Source organism: Leucoraja erinacea, chromosome 2 (genome assembly GCF_028641065.1).
Source record: "Leucoraja erinacea ecotype New England chromosome 2, Leri_hhj_1, whole genome shotgun sequence".
NCBI lineage: Eukaryota > Metazoa > Chordata > Chondrichthyes > Rajiformes > Rajidae > Leucoraja > Leucoraja erinaceus.
Genome location: NC_073378.1, coordinates 76,734,574 through 76,741,046, shown reverse-complemented (window position 1 = coordinate 76,741,046; position 6,473 = coordinate 76,734,574).

Sequence of the window (6,473 nt, the reverse complement as noted above, 5' to 3'; positions counted from 1 at the left end):
ACCTAAACTGTCATTTGGCAACTTAAATGCTGCCAAGGTTGCCCAGCTGACACCAGAGAAAAAAAATTAAGTGAGAGCACTGCAAGATGTATGTTTTTGACACTGTCATAGGCCTTTCTTACATATGCTGTCACAATGCACTGTAGTCTCTAAACAACCCTTCAGTAATTTTCCTTGCCCTCCATTTCAGAATAATAGTGTTTTAAGCCAATAACTCAACACTAGCACTGGCAATAAATAAATAAATAAAAGCACAGCTTTCCAGCCCCTTATCTCACTGGCCACTCTCGGCTGCAAATCCATGTCAATGTGGTGGACCATCTTCCTCTAGTCGTGGGGGTGGGGCATTGGGAGGGGCCTCACAAGTGGAACAGCTTAGGGCCTCTCTTCATCTAAATCCGGCCTTGGGGATGTCGACAGTGACGTGGATATAGAACAAATGAATGAAAGATAGGCAAAAAAGTAACAATGGTAAAGGAAACGGGCCATTGGTATCTGTTTTGTTAGGCGAGTATGGCAACCTTGTGCGACCTGTTAGGCAGATATATGGAGAGAGTGAAGGGTACAGGGGTTACTTGAAGTTAGAGAAATCATAACTCATACCACTGAGCTACCTTTTTGATTAGCCTCACTTTGACAGTGAAGGAGGCCTATGACAGAAAGGTCAGTGTATGAATGGGAATTAAAGTGTTTGCCAATCAGGAGATCAGGTGGATTGAGCGAAGGGGATTCACTGAAACGATCGCCCAGTCTACGTTTCGTCTCGCCAATGTTTAACAGTCCACATCTTCAACAACGGATATTGTAGATAAGGTTGGAAGAGGCTCATTTACACAATCTACCTTTTTTATGGACCCTCAAGACTATCCTTGATCGGATTTGTTGGCTTTATCTTGTACTAAACGTTATTCATACCAAATCTCGTTGCGCTTATGTGCAATGATAATAAAATATATTATTATTATTATTCCCTTATCGTGCATCTGTACATTGTAAATCGATCAATTGTAATCATGTAATCTTTCTGCAGGTAGACAAAATTGCTGGCAAAACTCAGCGGGTGCAGCAGCATCTATGGAGCAAAGGAAATAGGCAACGTTTCGGGCCGAAACCCTTCTTCAGATGTTTTGGCCCGAAACATTGCCTATTTCCTTCACTCCATAGATGCTGCTGCACCCGCTGAGTTTCGCCAACAATTTTGTCTACCTTCGATTTTCCAGCATTTGCAGTTCCTTCTTGAACATTTAATCTTTCTGCAGACTGGTTAGCACACAATAAAAAGCTTTTCACTGTACCTCGATATACGTGACATTAAATTGAACTGAACCCCAAACGTCACCTATTCCTTTTCTCCAGAGTTGCTGTCTGACCAGCTGATTTACTCCGTTTTTTTGAGTCGATCCAATAAATTAAAATATTGACAGCACCTCGCTGGATCTTATAGGCATGGTTCGCCAGCCAGGAATCATTTTCTGGAGAGCTATACCCACTTGCCTTCACCAGATGCAAAGACTTTAACTCAGCAGAGCTCTGCTTCCAGTGTCCAGTGGCCAGGCCTCAGGTGGAATAGGTACTGTAAGTTCGATTAAGGTAACCAGTCCCTCCCCCACACAACTTCAAACATCTGGCAAAGCCCTATCCACAGTTTTAAAATAAAAATAAAACGGCAGATGCTGGCTGGAAAAGGTGTAAATAATTTAAGTTGATGTAAAAAATAAAATGAACTAAGTAGAAATCAAGAGTTATAAAACGTAATTACAGGAAAGATCATTTAAAATTAACCTCTTTGCACCCATAATCCTTGGCCCACATGCTCAGTGAATCAATGAGGTTTTGGTATGATCAGATGAATGATTCCTCAACATTATGCGAGGGGGGGGTGGGAGATAGCAACCTTCACGTGGTCCGCCCTGTTTCGAAGAATGCAATCTACCCGGCGTGCACAACTAAATAAGATCAAACAGAACAAGTTGTCTTACAACTTTAGGCTGTGCAAGCAATACGCAAGATGATTATGCTGGGGAATTCCAGCAAGACTAGGCACTGGCACTGGTTTCCACGGGAGTCTAGACACAGATCAAACCAATCAATCCTGCTTTCAACATCAGTAAGCTCCAGACTTGTGTGCTTGATCACAGATGTCTGGGTTGGCGTGTAGTTTCAAAGGCTGAACGCTGAGAGTTCCGATCAGAACAGCTGGCAATTGCTTGCAAAACCCAGCATATTATTCTAAAATTTAAGTGATCTCCACGTAAAAACATAGCATATAAAACATACATGGTCTGTGTAAAGCTGAAATGTTGTCTGATAATTAATGGTGCAAGTTATCCCTTCCATGATCCCATTTCTGCACTGCTGATGTATCCCCATGACTTGGGAATGGAAGACATAAGCTCAGGAAACTGTTTATTAATGCCCTGATAATAAAAGCAATATCAACTGTGCAATGGTTGATTTTGAGGACTGTCAACTTGATTAAACAATCATTTATAAATGATTGAATACATTCTTATTTTTCAACTCTGATTTGATCTAAACATTATCTCATTAATTACAATACAATCAAACATCTTAAAATTAGTTACATTACTCCCCTCTCCTCCTCTGCCGCACTCTACAACCTCCCACTGCACCATCACTGGTGGGAATGAATTGAAAACCTTTTTTGTAAGAATGAAAGATTCATAATTGATTGAAATACAAGTTGGAAAACATCCAAAAAATTACTTCATGTTGAATTGAGTTTGATCCAAACGAGAATAGCAAGTTCCCTGATGCCATAAACAAAAGGACTGAAGCTTCCAGTTTTACACATCTCAACTGAAGCCAGATTTTAAACATTCACAAAGCTGAGATCAACTTTAGTGTGACAGTTACATATAATCAGCAAAAAGGGCATTTTATATTGAGCATTACCACCAATTAATGTTGTATCAAATATATTTTTTTAATTCACTGTGATCAATATAAGACCCCTCACACCCCAACATCCCTCACATCAAAGACCCCTCACACCCCAACATCCCTCACATCAAAGACCCCTCACACCCCAACCATGGACTGTTTGCCCTCCTCCCATCAGGGAGGCGGTACAGGAGCCTCAGGTCACGTATTAGTAGGATGAGGAACAGCTTCTACAACAACACAATCACATTGCTGAACTCGGAGTCCCACCGATAGATTTCACTGGTCCCTCCGTCCCCATTGTTTAATTATTCTGTATTTTTTGATTATTCTGTATCTTCTCTCTTTCTATTTTTTTATGCACAACTACTACGGACTGACGCAAAACTGCATTTCGTTGTACTCATACTTGTATTTGTGCGATGACATTGTGCGATAAAGTTGAATTGAATTGAATTGAATAACACGGTGGTGCAGTGGTAGAGATGCTGCCTTATAGCACCAGATACCAGGATTCGATCCCGATTACGAGTGCTGTCTGTACAGAGTTTGTACGTTCTCCCTTGTGAGTTTTCTTCGTGAGCTCTAGTTTCCTCCTACATTCCAACGACACTCATTTTATAATTTGATATGTCTGTATAATATAATGTATTCGCAGAGAATACCAAACGAATACCTAACAATCATTTCACTGGACACCGAAGGCTTTTGATCAAGTGGAATGGTCTTATCTTTTCAGTGTTGGAAAAATTCCAATTGGGAGAAAACTTCACTTCATGGGCGAAGCTTTTATATACTAATCCGACAGCCAGAATACTAACAAACCAAATGCTTTCACCTAAATTTCATTAATTCAGGGGCAATAGACAAGGATGCGCTCTCTCCCTGATGCTATTTTCATTAGCCATAGAACCTCTTGCCGAGAGTATCAGGTCCCATCTAGGCATATATGGATACAATACTAAACATACTCCTAATAACATTTCTCTATATGCAGATGACGTACTCCTATACTTTACTAACCCCCAAATTAGTATTCCAAATTTATTAACTGCTATAGAATAATTTGGTTCCTTTTCTGGCTATAGGATCAATTGGAACAAAAGTGAAATTATGCCAATAAAAGAACAAGACGTCACCCAGCTCCAACAGTTTCCCTTTAGAATCGTTACTGAAAAATTCAGATACCTTGGAGTTTACATTACCAGAAAATATTCCCTTTTGTTTAAAACACATTTCCCACCATTAATTACTAAACTCCATATGTATATTCAATTTTGGAAAACACTGCCTATTTCTCGTCTCAGTAGACTAAATGCTGTAAAGATGATCTTTCTCCTGCAACTTCTATACTTATTCCAGTCAATACCGATATATCTTCCCAAAAGTTTTTTGTTTTTTTTAATTGATTCCATTGTCACTAATTTCATCTGGGACTATAAAAGCCACCGAATACACAAATGACATTGTGCAAATTCAAAGAGAATGGAGGACTAGCCTTACCTACCTTCCTCTTTTTCTATTGGCCAACCAATATTAAAACTATAATTTTCTGGCTGGATGATTCATACCAACAGGCAAACTGGCTAAAAATGGAAAGGGAAGATTGCGTGCCTTTATGTATAGGCTCGATTGTCCTGTCTCCAATATCCCTGAATAAGTCAACGTATGAGCATAACCCGATAATACACAGTACTATCCGTATCTGGACATAGTTGAAACTCAGTCTCAAACTGAGAAACATGTCTCTCCTTCTCCCCATTACAAATAATCCCTCTTTTAAACCTTTACTGTAGATGTGGTTTTTGTTCAATGGAAGAATCAGGGAATGAATACTGTGGGAGACCTTTATCAGAAGGGGACTCTTTCCTCCTTTCAAGAATTGCAGGAGAAATACGAGCTGAACACCAATAACTTTTTTAGATACCACAGGTAACCATATAACCATACAACAATTACAGCATGGAAACAGGCCATCTCGACCCTTCTAGTCCGTGCCGAACACGTATTCTCCCCTAGTCCCATACACCTGCGTTCAGACCATAACCCTCCATACCTTTCCCGTCCATATAACTATCCAATTTATTTTTAAATGATAAAAACGAACCTGCCTCCACCACCTTCACTGGAAGCTCATTCCACACAGCCACCACTCTGAGTAAAGAAGTTCCCCCTCATGTTACCCCTAAACTTCTGTCCCTTAATTCTCAAGTCATGTCCCCTTGTTTGAATCTTCCCTACTCTCAGTGGGAAAAGCTTATCCACATCAACTCTGTCTATCCCTCTCATCATTTTAAAGACCTCTATCAAGTCCCCCCTTAACCTTCTGCGCTCCAGAGAATAAAGACCTAACTTATTCAACCTATCTCTGTAACTTAGTTGTTGAAACCCAGGCAACATTCTAGTAAATCCCCTCTGTACTCTCTCTATTTTGTTGACATCCTTCCTATAATTAGGCGACCAAAATTGTACACCATACTCCAAAATTGGCCTCACCAATGCCTTGTATAATTTTAACATTACATCCCAACTTTTATACTCAATGCTCTGATTTATAAAGGCCAGCACACCAAAAGCTTTCTTTACCACCCTATCTACATGAGATTCCACTTTCAGGGAACTGTGCACAGTTAGGGATTACGTGAGAACATGAATACAAGACTGCTCCTCTGTAAGTTCAGACACACTCGATGAATGTTTGAATAGATATGCAGATACAGAGATGTTGATATCCCACATTTACAAAGACCTCCAAAACAGCGACACTCCGTCATCTGAGATTTATCGGCGTTCATGGGAAGATGAGATGGGTCAACACATCTCCAAGGATATATGGGATGAAAGCCGACAACACATACATCATTGCTCTTTAAATGCCAGACACTGCCTGATAGTTTAAAGTACTGCACAGGCTATATTACTCAAAGACCAAATTGAGCAAGATTTTCCCCAGTGTTTCCCCCTTTTGTGACAATTGTCATTCTGAAGAAGCCACCTAAACCCATACTTTTGTACTATATACAAAAATAGACAATTTTTGGACGGAGGTCTTTAATGTTGCCTCTAAAACAATGAAAATTCCACTAGAACCAGATCCAAAGCTGATAACACTGGGAATATTAGAGGCATGTGTCATACTAACGGTATTTCAAAGACGCTTTCTTGATTACGGTCTAATATCAGCAAAAAAACATATACTTAAATTTTGGAAAAAGACAACAGTCCCCTCAGTGAAGATGTGGATTACGGAAATGACAGAGACACTACATCTAGAAAAAAAATAGGTTTGTCTTGACTGACAAACCAGATCAATTTTTAAAAATATGGTCTCCTTTTATTGAATTTCTTGAACAATACAATGGTTGAACACAAACTCAAAACTGATTGTAAGGCTGGGTGAGCGGGCGCATGGGTGAGTCGACAGACATATCTCTTCTTTCTCCTTCTTTTCATCTTTCTCTTTCCTTTCTTCTCTTTTTTATTTCAATTTAATATTCTGTTTATAAAATGTTAAAATTGAAGCTGTGCTAGAGTTGTAGAACTGTTAATTCATTATTTTTTGTACAATT